Here is a 13151-nt window from a genome sequence, read left to right on the forward strand (position 1 = left end):
ATTGGGAACTTGATGACTTTAATTAACAGATGAACTTATTGGCTTTACGAAAATTAGCAATTACCTAATAAAAAGAATCTAATCAATAATTTTATCATCGGTAAAAAAATTAAATCGTAAAAATTCAAGTCGGAGATTAAAATTTTGAGTTTCAAATGTGATTTACCGTTTCGCTATGCTTGAATGCTCGACTGAAATTTTAAATTTCAGTTTGAAGCTGTGGTTTTGAAGAATGGTTACGGTTTACCCAAACCGAATTGAACGCCATTAGGCTTTTCTCCAAGTTACTGACACTTCAGGGGAAAATATAGCACGAGACGAAATCTATCTTCTTTGAAGGTAAGTAGTTTATAATTTAAAAAAATCATTCATACTCGCTTGAAATTCTTAAAACTGCAACTTTTTTATAAACCATTTCCTCATGGTATTCGGTTCGATCTGGTCGAAAACTGAACAAAAAAGTATTGGAAAAAAAAACTACAGAAGAATGGTATTTCAACCACAACATTTCATCTTTAGACTGAATGTTTTTGTCAGCAAAGGATTTTTATTGAAATCCTAATTTATTATAAAACAAAATCTTCAAAATAACTTGAATATTATTTCATATTTGTGATTTTTACCTGAATTGCGTATCTTAACTGTCAATTGATAGCAGAACTCGAATTCGAACTGGAGCTTATTTATGATACGAATTCTGAACCTGAGCTTCTTTTTTAAGGATTTTTTAACGGCTATCAGTCTCGGATTTTTTAAGTAAAAACGACTGTTTTTTACTCCAACGTTTCGATCCTTATTGGATCCTCATCAGGGGTGATAAAGTGTTGTTTTCTTGTTAAGTTTGATTCGGCTTATCGTGAACTGCTTTCATTGGGTTTTGTTGACGAATTTTCATAGAATATTCATTTGTCTAGAGTCTAAAGTCTAAAGTTCCGATGCAGAAAATTGTAAAATTGTAAAACTCCCAATATTCAATAGACAAACGAATATTCTACGAAAATTCGTCAACAAACCCAATGACAGCAGTTCAAGATAAGCCGAATCAAACTTAACAAGAAAACGACACTTTATCGCCCCTGATGAAGATCCAATAAGGATCGAAACGTTGGAGTAAAACACAGTCGTTTTTACTTAAAAAAATCCGAGACTGATAGCCGTTAAAAAATCCTTGAAAATCAACCAAAACTGTCGTTCCATTCATAAAGAACCTGAGCTTCATAATTGAATACCATTTATAAGTAATAATCCCAAATTTCTAAACTTTAAATCACAATCTATACCATAAACCTCAATAAAAAATCAATCTAAAGTTATGGTGTTTGATTTTTATTTTTTCAATTTTGTTTTTATTCGTAAAAAACATTGCGAAGGAAGTTTTTTTTATATTTTATTTTTTAATAATTAAAAAAAAATAATCTTGTTTCTATGATGATCCTTATTGAAAATCATGAATTCTGAACTGGATACAGATTTCTGACTGCAGAAATTAAATTTGGATTTTGATAAAAGAAAAAGGAATCAAAGCATCTAAAACGTGTCAAATTTCTTTGAATATTTGGCATTTGGGAGAAAAAAAAATCTATTTTTAAATGATTTTTTTTCAAACTGCTGCAGAATTCGGGGTTTGGAATGAGAATTACATATTTGAAGGTTGCATAAAGCGTTTGAGGCTAAAAAAGCTTGAAAGACATATTTAAAAGCTCTTAGCTGCTTGTTTGGGTACCATGCACCACTTAGAAGAACTAAGTGAATCTTTTATTACTCGTAAATGAAGGATGCAATCCAGTAAATTCAAAAATAGTTTTGAAAAGGGGACTGTTCTTCATCAGAAATATATAAACAGGAACACTTATACCAATTATATACGTCTTAATCGTTGAATTTTGAAAGGATTTTTTTTGTAACATCTTTATTTGAAACGGCTCATACCTTTAGGCTTTATAAGGAGTCAAACTCGTTTTGTTTGTTTACAATTGTGTGCTTAAATCTAGTTCATCACTTTTTATTAGAATTGAAAAGCAAATAGATAGGGAAATATGAATATAAAAAGAATTATAGACGAAGATCAATAGCTTTTAGGAAAAGATATTTTTCGAACATGTAGTCCAAGTCTATCAGAGCCTATTTGAAAGGCTTTCTAAAGTATGATTTCCATTTCGTTTGGGGAAAAATACGCATATGTGTGTACCCAAACGCGCCGTTTAAAGTTTAAAAAGTGTTTATTCATTCAAGTGCCTCCGAAAGCACCTATTTGCCAGGTGAAAATACTTATAGTCTATTTCACAGATGGAAAAATGTATTGCTACGCGCAGTGCTGCTAGATATACTGAAATTCTTGTGAATAGTTGATATCTATATTAAATTTAGGAATTTCAAATATATTCGTTTATATTCAAGTTATGTTTTCAAATGGCATTATACCCCCAGTTCCCCTACATTGAAGTAAAGCTTTAACTGTGCATGGAGATGTATATGAATTGCAATACATATTACTGACTGGTAGCACTGTGAGGTTGTTTTTCTAGTTTCAGTTCCAACCAGGGGGATGGCAAACTGGATCTTCTTTCGTGCAATAATCTTTTTCTTCTTTTCCATCAACCAATGAGGAACCAGAATTATTGTTATGTGAATGTGTTATCAACCATACTTCTCTAGCATTTGACATTTAGTTCGGGTCCTTGACAGTCAAATGTCAGGTTTGTTTGGGGCTTAAAAACTGTAGGGCCCTAAACAATTCTGGTACTCAAATTCAATGACAAAGGATAGAGCTGTCATCCATCACCCTGGTTCTAACATTAAACAGCAAAATTGCCAAATTTTTACAATGAGTGAATGAAAATCAAATTGAAATCTTTCCATTTTTTCCCTTGATACAAAATGCTTTTCAGTGTTCAACACTGTTGTTACTTGAAATAAAAACTTAACAAAATAAGTTTCAAATTTTCGGCAGTGTTGCCAGATTACTTTTTCATTGGTTATGTTTTTTCAGATACATCATTTCAGATAAATCAGAACTTTTATGATAGATTGCCTTCAACTCGGCTGTTACATAGCTTCCACACTCACAAAGTGAAAATTGCTGTTGGCCTAGACTTCAGATAATTTAATTTTTTTCTTTCGTTTTTGATATTCTCGCAACAAAGCTCATCATTAGTCGTAATAATTCCTTCCGATAGAATCAAAATAGCCACGATCGTATTCCGTCCAGTAGATCATGCAGTTCATTGTCATTACATTTACCAGAGGCTCAACTGTTTTGTCACTTTTCTGTTACATATACCGTACCCCATGTTACCGTGAAGCCGAGCCGAGCTGAGTGACTCATGTGTTGGTATTTTATTTTATTTTCCCATCGTCCGGGATCGAACCGGGATCTCGGGAAGTCTTCTTTGGTATGTTTTTCCCCTCGTCTTCATTTAGAAGCCAACGACGGACACAAGTCTCTTCGTTGTTGTCGCTGTTGCTGTTGATGCTAGTGCTCTGCTTTGCTACGCTTCATTCATTTGCAAAAATTGACATTATAGTGCATAAGTGTGCTTGTTGTATGCGAACTTGATGCTTCAAGGGTTCTCCTGCGACGACGTTTTGGGTTTTGTTTTATGCTCTCCCCGGAACGTCGCTCTGAGCTCAGAAAAGGTTCTCGCAACAACGGAACAGCAGATGAGGAGTGCTCACGGGGGATTTTTGCCCAAAGCAAGGAGATTCACAACAATATCATCGCCATCATCGTGTAATCATCATCATCATCATCGTCATCTCACGATCCTCAATCATGAAGCACTGCGCTGCAATGGTAAAGTTGATCCAGTGAGATTTACAGCATTCACGGCATAAGTTATATGCTTTTCACTCTGCATCATGCTGCTCGGTGCCAACGAGAGCTTCGCAAGAGTCGCTTTATGGGATCTGTTGTCGCTTACCTACTAAATAGTGTTAGTGACCTGAGATCGATACCTTCTGCCAATTTGGTATGCACGGTGCTTTTTTGCACATGTTACTACTAACCGATCCAGCTCAAGATTCGCACATGACCAATCGACACAAGAACGGGTTGAAGGCCTCACCTCTGGATTGGCCAACAACTAGGAAAACAATATGTCGTGCGCTAGTTTCTAGTCTTATACACAGTCCTAGGGTACTGCTTGTCGAAACTTGTTCACTTGTGTTTTATCCATTATCCTTCAATAATTTTAACCATATATTTCGTTGCGATGCACCTCGAGAAAGGCACACATTTCCTTGATCATTGATGTTAAATCATTGTAATTTGAGTAGACCCATACCCGAAAGACATACTCGAAGCCCGAGCAAAACTAAAAATAAAACAAGCGACAAAAGAAAGCTGAAAGAACTTGTTCTGGACAAGCGAAAAAAGAAAGTCTATCACACGGATGTTGCCATTTGCCTCGGTACCACTGCAAAACAAAAAAAAAAATCACAAACCCGAGTCCGAACGATATCAGTCGAAATAAATTTGCACATAAATCAACCGCTGGCTGCTGCTGCTGCTGCTAATATTGATGCTTTCGCTGCTGTTGCTATTGCTGGCTAAGCTGATCAGCGTGATCAATAAAAACACTTTTTCTTATTATTGATTCACTAATTTCTCGAAAGCGTTTCGCGAATCTAGAGTCACACACAAAAATCAACCAGCAAAACGACACCAGATTTGAGAGAAAAAACCCGAAATGGCCTTACACGTCAATACCCCAGCGATACATTCAAAAGACTAAAGAACTCAACCCGGAGAGATCAACTAAAACAACACTCGGCCCAGGCCCAGGTAGTACCATTATTCGTCCGTCGAGTCGCGATCGGTCATTTTCCAAAGGCACATGCACACACCACGCCACAGACAAAACCGTGGACTCGCGTAGAGCAGAGTTAGAGCCACGATCAAGAAAGAAGAGCTGAGCGGCTATCTCGAAGGTCCATTCGATTCGATTCCATTGGGCCCTCGGGAGAAGAGATGGGTTCTTCAGAGCTGAGCCAGCAGGGTCTGTCGTAGACCAACACTTGCCATACGCTACGATCCCTCTATCCATGGTACCCCGTGCTTGATCCACGGATTTTGCGCATATATGCTAGTTTTCCATCCGGAGTTCAAAGCTCTCCGTCCACCATGCTCTCACGCTCGGTCCGCTTACTGCTATGCTATGCTATGCTGATCCAAAGCCCGAAAATCCCCCAAGACAGAGGTTCTCACCACTGGCAGTGGATCACATCTACATACAACTACGTAGGAGTAGCATTGGCTGATGGTGTTCGTGCCAGTCCTTTCTGTGCCGATGAGAACTTGCATGAAAGTTTACAATCTCTCAAACTTACGGTAGTGGGCACAGCATTGAAACGGTTTGGATAATATTTTTTCAGATATTTTTGAGTATGATAATATAGTTCGAACTCATGTCTCAAAGCCAACGATTTAACACTGAAGATGTTCAATTAATATTGAAGCATATACTATTCAAAATATTTTTTAAAAGGACGTTTGGGTTTTGTCATAAAATTCTTGTTGAAAAATCTTTTTTTTTCTTTTTCTCGGGATTTTCATCCCGAAGGATGATTCATCCCTTTGTTGAAGAATCATATAAGTGGATTAAGAAACGAAAAAAATATATTCGTAAAATAAAACAAATAAGAATGATTTCCGAATTTATCTGAAGTTTGAAAGAAGTCATTTGAAAGGATTTTTTTACAAACGAGCTTTGTGAATTATAAGTGGATAATTCATAAATTTTTTTTTATTAAAACGTTGTAGTCGTAATTAAAAAACGAGCCAACAAAAAAACTTCATGTTTCATTGAAGAGATCTAAAATCGGATAGTTATTTAAACTTCATTGAAATTCGTAGAAACTATTTCGAGATTCATTGCTTTATTTTTTTTCTTAGAGGCCTCATATATTAGTAGTTTAATAGGTACGAAATTTTAATATTTTCTGATAATTTTATCATGTATTCTGTATTGTACAAATGAACAATACATGAATAGTACGACCCAAAAAATTTGAAAATTTTATGCGTCTGTTTCAGATTTTTTGACGACTTTTGAGCATTTTTTGTAGGTTTATAAGCCCTAACCTTCATCTGTCAATTGACGTAAACAATGTAGCAGTACAGTATACGCAATATCGGCAAGATGTACAAAAAGAGGTAGTGACCAGTTTGCTTCTCGCTGAAAAATTTTTGGCCTCCTAGTAGCCCGCATTTGAACCCTTTCTACTTTTTAATATAGGCCTGTGAACCCTCTCATCCAAGTGTCGATTCTCTGAAGGTTTTCATCTCTGAGGCCACAATTAATCTCCATTTTCTCGTTAAAAACTATGAATTCAACAAATTTATGCCAACCGTACTCATAAACGGGCACGTGGCGACAAGTACTTTGTGGCTAAGTTTGTAGCACTTGAATCAAGATTCAAGATATGGTTTTTTGTTTATTGAGTCACTTGCTCCATTTTACCCTAGAAGTTCACAAAATTAAGGAAAAATAAATCTTGAAATTATGATAACTTAAAAAGAAAAGGTCGTAGAAACTTAAGATCTAGCTAAAAATGTGCGCATTGAGTGTCTCAATGAATATTGTGAAAGTCATATTTATGTTAATTCAAATCTTCTAATAGTAAAGTATAAAAAACAAATTTTAGGTATGGCAATAACATAAAGTTTTTAAAACTCTGCACTTTATAGAGATTGTGTTCCCATTATTAGTGCAAAGTTTCATATTTTGATGATATCTACAACTTTGTAGAACAAATTTTGTATTTCTCTCCTAAAACATAAAAGTTAGTGTTTTTATTTTTATCGTAGTAGGCTGTGACTTATATTTGATACTTTCTCGTTCTGGGGAGAGAATGGGAATGCTTGATTAATTTTTTTTATTTCCATCATTTCTTTTTGAAAAAAATTTGCTGATCGCCGTCTTTTGCATTTTCTGACAGCGTTTAATTTCAAGTTTATATGCTGCAAAAGTTGCACCGATACATGCACCCGTAGATGAACTAGAAGCGTTTTCGCCAGACTAAAAAAATTGTGGAATTTTAAAAGCTGAAAGAGACTTGATCTTCTAATCAGAGTTTCCTTGGCTTTAGCGGATATAAAAATCATTCACTTTTAAGTTTTCATTTCACAGTTTGTAAGTGTCAAACAAAAAAGAATTCTAAAAGTTTGTTGAACTACTTTCGTATATTCATTGCAGACTTCAAGGCGCAATTTTCTAAATCTATACCTATATATAAAAATGAATTTCTGTCTGTCTGTCTGTCTGCCTGTCTGTCTGTCTGTCTGTTCCCTATAGACTCGGAAACTTCTGAGCCGATTTGCGTGAAACTTGGTAGGTGGGGGTATTGGAGGCCGGGGAAGGTTCCTATTATGGTTTGAGACCCCTCCCTCTAACAGGAAGGGGGGAGGGGGTCTCTCAAATAAAAGTAATAAGTCTTCATAGCTCTTGAACTGATTAACCTTCCAAAGCCGTTCGCTAAATATCCGTTTCGGGGAAATATGCGTTGTAATTTGATTTCGTTCTCCTGACTGTAAATGTTAACCGATTTTGATGATATTATATTCATTGTGTAGGTAATTTATTCTAATTACTCAACATTTCAAAATAAAGTCGATATGTTTTACCAGGTTTTCAGAAACTGGTTCAGAAAGTTAAAAGTCCGAAAAATCAATTTTATTTTTAAAATACTCATAACTTCTGACAGCTTTTCTGTATTTAATTATTTCATTGATGTTTGAAATTGTCAAGAATCCATCTATCCGACAATGTATAGATATGTTGGGGTCCAATGAAAGTTTTTACCGCTATGACAGATCTTCCGGTAGAAAAAAGTCTTACTTTAAAAAAGCGACATCCAGTTTTGGCTTTGCTTAGCTGTATTTCATTTCTCAATGAACCGATTTTAAAAACTCAAATTTTAGTTTTTTGGCGTTAATTTGATCATTATTTTCATAGAACATACTTGGTATGTCAAAACTTTTAGTTCATCAGTATATTGGAATGATGATAAAGATGTTTGAAATGTGCGCGTCGGGTCATATTGACCCGAACGGCTTTGGAGGGTTAAGCAAATCATACCAAACTTGGCATGGGTGGGTTCTTGAGTACGAGGAATGTATTCAAGAATATTTGGTACCCCTCCCTCTTTCCAGTTGGGAGATAGGAAGGGGGGGAAGGCCTACCTTACAATTTTTCACATAACTGGAGAACTAATCAAGCTAATGGAACAAAATTTGGCATAGGAGGGTAGTGGAATACGAGAAATGGTTTCATGATTATTTCAGAGCCCTCCCTCCTTCCATTGGAAATACAGGAAGGAGGGAGGGGCTTTTAATTCCTATTTTATTACATAACTTGAAAACTTTTCAAGCAAATGGAGCTTTGACTTGGAAGGGTATTTGGGTACGATAAATAGTTCTATGAATATTTGGTACCCCCCCCCCCCTCCTTCCGGTAAGCTGATAGAAAGTGGGGAGGGGTCTCATTTACAATTTTCAGCATAACTGGAAAACTAATCAAGCAAATGGAACCAAATTTAGCGTGGGAAGGCATTTGATTACGAGAAATATTTCTATGATATTTTCAGAACCTTCCGTTCTTCAAGTCGGAAAATCTTAAGGGAGGAGGCTGCTCACATACAATTTTTCACATCACTCGGGAACTTACCCAGCTAATGGAACGAAATTTGGCTTGGGAGGGTATTTGAGCTCAAGGAATGGTTTTGTGAATATTCGGTACTACTGCCTCCTTCCAGTTGCGTGATAGGAAGGAGAGAGGGGGGCTCCTTCACAATTTTCCGCATAACTCGAGAACTATTCGAGCAAATGGAAACAACTTTGCCATGGGAACTTTATTAGTATTTGGAACTTCTTTCTCCTTCAATTGGGGATACAGTTAGAGAAGACGGGAGCTCACATATGATTGTTTTGCATAAACTAAGAACTTATTTAACAAATGGAACCTAATATGATACGGGATCAATCATACAATCGAGCAAATGGAACAGAATTGGGCATGGGAGTGTATTTGAATTCACGGAATGTTTCATGACCTACCAGTAAGGGGATAGGTAGGAAGAGGGGCTCTGATACTAATTTTATAGCATAACTCGACAACTAAAAAAGCAAACGAAACCAAATTTGGCTTGAGAGGGTATTCGAACACGAGAGAAGTTTTTTTTCCGGTGGTTTAACATCCCTCCCTCCATTCAGTGGAAAGTGGGAAAAGGGTAACTTATGAATTTTTTTTTTAATTTTTCGATAACTAATCGAGAATATGAAACCTTATTTGCATCGGAGCATATTCTTGCACGGGCAATGTTCCTTCGATGGTTTGAGACCCCTCTTTCTCCTGCTTACTTATCGAGAATGAAGCCATATATGACATGGGATCGTATTTGTTTTTCTGATGTTATGAGACCCTCCTGCCTTCCATTAGGAATGAATGAATGCACTATGGGGCAGCCCCATACAATGAGGCGGCAAAAAGTATTTTATTGCTTTTTCTCTACTTTTTTATGAATATCAAAGAAGATAAACTCGCAAAATTTTTCACATGGGTGTTTTTAGGGATGGGCAATTAATTCTTGATATCGAATCTTAGCTAAGGGGTCGGCAAAAGGGGTCGTCCATATTAACTGTTGACTGTTTTAGCGATATTGACGTTATTAGGCTTTGAATTGAGATGAAAATTTGCAAATGAGTGTTTTGGTAGACGAGCCATTGATTTTTGATATCAAATTAAGTAACGGGGACCGGCAAAAGGGGTCGTCCATATTAACTGTTGACTGTTTTATCGATATTGACGTTATTAGGCTTTGAATTGAGATGAAAATTTGCACATGAGTGTTTTGATGGACGAGCCATTGATTTTTGGTATCAAATTTAGAATCGGGGACCGGCAAAAGGGGTCGTCCATATTAACTGTTGACTGTTTTAGCGATATTGACGTTATTAGGCTTACAACGCACTAAACTGGAGTAATTTCTCTTACACCAGTCAACAGTATTTATATGCTGCGACACTCCGAAGAATAAGATAATATGACAAAATGAGTGGCTATTTCCATGGGAAAAAAAACTCAAAAAATCAAAGCAATCGAAAGATTTGCTCTAATTCAAACTATTGAATTCAAGGGAATCTCGATTGCTTTGATTCAGTAGAAAAAGCATTAAAAAATTAAATTCTTATTGAAAATGGGTAAAAAGTACCCATTCACCAGATCTTTGTGCCGTATTTTTGCTGTTACTCTGAAAAGGGTGAATTGGGGTGCCTGGATTTTCTTTTATTGGATTCTTAGGACCCTGGACCAAGTCATAGAAGTGAAGAAAGTGCGGTGCAATGCGGGGCTTTTTTATTATGTGGCAAAAACTTTTGGATAATTTGAAGAAAATATGAATTTACCATTTTTTTACATCTCTGTTTATCGTGTAGAAATTTGCACGAACAGGAATAAAAGTTTTTAAAATAAGCTTTCAAAAGGTATACTAGAATCTTTTTTATAAAAAAAATTTCATTGAAAAAATGGAATTTAAAAAAAATTATCGTATAAGCAAAAATTGCATTTTTCCAAAGTCTGATGTCTGTGAAGCGAAAACTATCACAGATAATTGGCTGAAATTTTGAGAATATCTTAGTTAAATATATAGATATCAACTAGTAATAATGAATAAGCATTACGATTAAGTTTATTTTTAGACTTTTTGCCGCCTCGAACCCCATAGTGGAATGGAGGAGGGGGTCACTCTCACAATTTGTATAATAATACGAGAACGAATAGGTAAACTAAGTGTCCCGTGACGATATTTTGTTGTAAAAAATGTTTCTAGGATAGTTTCATACCCTCTCCACATTAAAAAATGACAGCGAAGGTTGCATATATAAAACTTTTTTTGGAATTAATTATAACCTCATAAAGCATAGAAATCCAGAGTCTTAAAAGGATTAAAACTCTAAATTAAAAAAAAATAATTAAGATTTCAAAATAAATAAAGTTGCAATTTTATTTTGAAAAAATATATACAAGATTTTAAAAATGAATTTAGAATGTTGAGCAAATCAATGAAAAGTTAAATAGCCAGGTACCACAAATTTCAATAACTTTTGGAAGGTGTAGCAAAGCACACCGGGTCAGCTAGTTTCAGATAAAAGTGCTTTTTTGAGTCCTTTTTATCAGGAAATAATAAGACAAATATCAGTCATTGAATAAATATTGATAATTTCGTGCTTAGCAATGACTAACACCCATTCAGAAGAAAAATATGCCTAATGTTATCAATTAAACCCATAAAATACATTTTGGAAAAGTTTTTCTTAAAAAATATTGAGAGTTTACATTTGCTTTCAAAAGATGGTATAAAGAAGTTTGTATAATTCTCTAACGATTGACGTTGCTTATAACTTTTTTAGTTCACATTTTAGGTTATTGGTGTCTTGGGAGAAGTTTTTCAGTAAAATCAGCTCTATAATAAGAAAATACTTTTTTTTATGATTAATCCCCCTACAAGAGAGATACAATTTCTAACTTCTCTATTCCAGGTTTTAGCTCTTTAATGTCTTCGACAAACTTGTTAAAAATTGAATTTTCTATAACTTTGTCTCAGATGTCAAGTTTCGAAACTAATTTTTCTCCGAGCTATAGGCTAAATAAGAAACTTAACCTCTTAAAACCAGTTTTTTCATAATAACTTTTTTCAGTGAATTTTATGCTTAACAATGTGTTCTACAAAATTGTTTGACTTGTAAAAATACACAACTTTGTTCATTATTTCAAGTTTTTAAAATATGATACAGCAGAGCTATGTTGAAAAATTGACTGAAAATAGTGATTTTTCACGCCTAATTTTTCAAATACCGGGTAACATCGGGCAGCCCGCTTTAGATGCAAATTAAAGTCAAAGATTTTGCCTATAAGATGCAGGTAGAATTGTCTGTATGTACTAATATCCAAGCGAGAAACATCAATTTCAGTTTTCCATGTCAAAATTGAGTATTGAAGAGTAGAATCTCAATTTAGTTTTGAAGGAATGATTCAATTACAAATTACATAATACATAATTAAATAAAATTCAAAAATTTGATTATTTTCAGGTACAAAGATGTTCCAAGACGAATTCATAACATTAGAATTCATTATAATTTGTTGATAAAATTATAGGAACAATAAAGATTTTTTCATTTCTCGAAATCAACATTAGCATAAAGAACACGATTCTAAAATTAGAATTCAAATTAGAAATCAGTTTAAGGATAAAATAGAAATCAAAATAAAACTAAATTCAATAATAATAAGTTTCAAATTTCAATCCACTGCCATTTTCCAGTTATTGAGATAGGAATTCGAAATCAGTCTATGATTTTGAGAAAAAAAATAAAAACTAGAATTTAAAAATGATTGAATAATCTAAATAAAGAGCATTTTTTGTCGATTCATTGTTAGAAACGGCTCATACTTTAGTGAAAATAATGAGCATTGTAATTTTCCATCTAATCATTCATCATTCAACAATATTTCAAAACTAGGATATCGAATGTTGGCAGATAGTTCTGGACATTCAAATTGAAAATTAAAAAAATGTTATCGTTATTTGTTATCGGATTTTAAAACTCTCAGGATCAAGCTCCGTACTTGAATTTAAAAAAATAAAAGATTAATATTATTAATAAATTGCAGTATCAATACAGTGGAATTTGAAATTCACGTCATAGAAGTGAAAAAACAAGTTCTTTTCATCAACAACTTTTTCGATAATTTTCTTGATTAGTATACAGTTCATTAGATCAAAATAAAAAAATTTAACATATTTTTGATAAGTGTCTTATAAAAATGAAATCATCAATTTTGAGTTTATAATGCAAACAACTTTAAATACTTTAAACTATATTTGGTTAGTTAAATACAAGGGGCATATCATGCGTACACAAGTGAACAACATACAGAACCACGACGATGACAGTTGGATTGAGATTTTTATCTTGACACACATCCGAGATATGAAGGATGGTCCACGTTTCACAATGGCCCACAATACCCCACTTTTCCCTACTCAATTCCCATCTGATTTTTAGAGAACATTTAATACGATGATTTTCCCACTTGAAACCCGTGCGGGAGCAAAATCATTTAAAAATTTACAAACTTGGCGGACTTTCT

The 13151-nt window shown here is 34.4% G+C and overlaps 1 protein-coding gene across 3 annotated transcripts in view; it reads right to left on the minus strand.

Annotated features, from left to right (window-relative positions):
• Positions 1-13151, minus strand: part of LOC129746736 (protein limb expression 1 homolog) — a 185159-nt gene that overhangs the window by 30275 nt on the left and 141733 nt on the right. The window contains exon 1 of one of the 3 annotated variants that reach the window (XM_055740595.1): positions 4699-4774. The exons of 1 other annotated variant lie outside the window; for it this stretch is intronic. The gene's annotated coding sequence lies outside the window, so the exon portion shown is untranslated. Of the gene's footprint in view, positions 1-4443; positions 4461-4698; positions 4775-13151 lie in introns of those variants that run through there. One more of the 3 variants, XM_055740597.1, reaches the window with a different exon arrangement.

The sequence above is a fragment of the Uranotaenia lowii genome, chromosome 2, assembly GCF_029784155.1.
Source record: "Uranotaenia lowii strain MFRU-FL chromosome 2, ASM2978415v1, whole genome shotgun sequence".
Lineage (NCBI taxonomy): Eukaryota > Metazoa > Arthropoda > Insecta > Diptera > Culicidae > Uranotaenia > Uranotaenia lowii.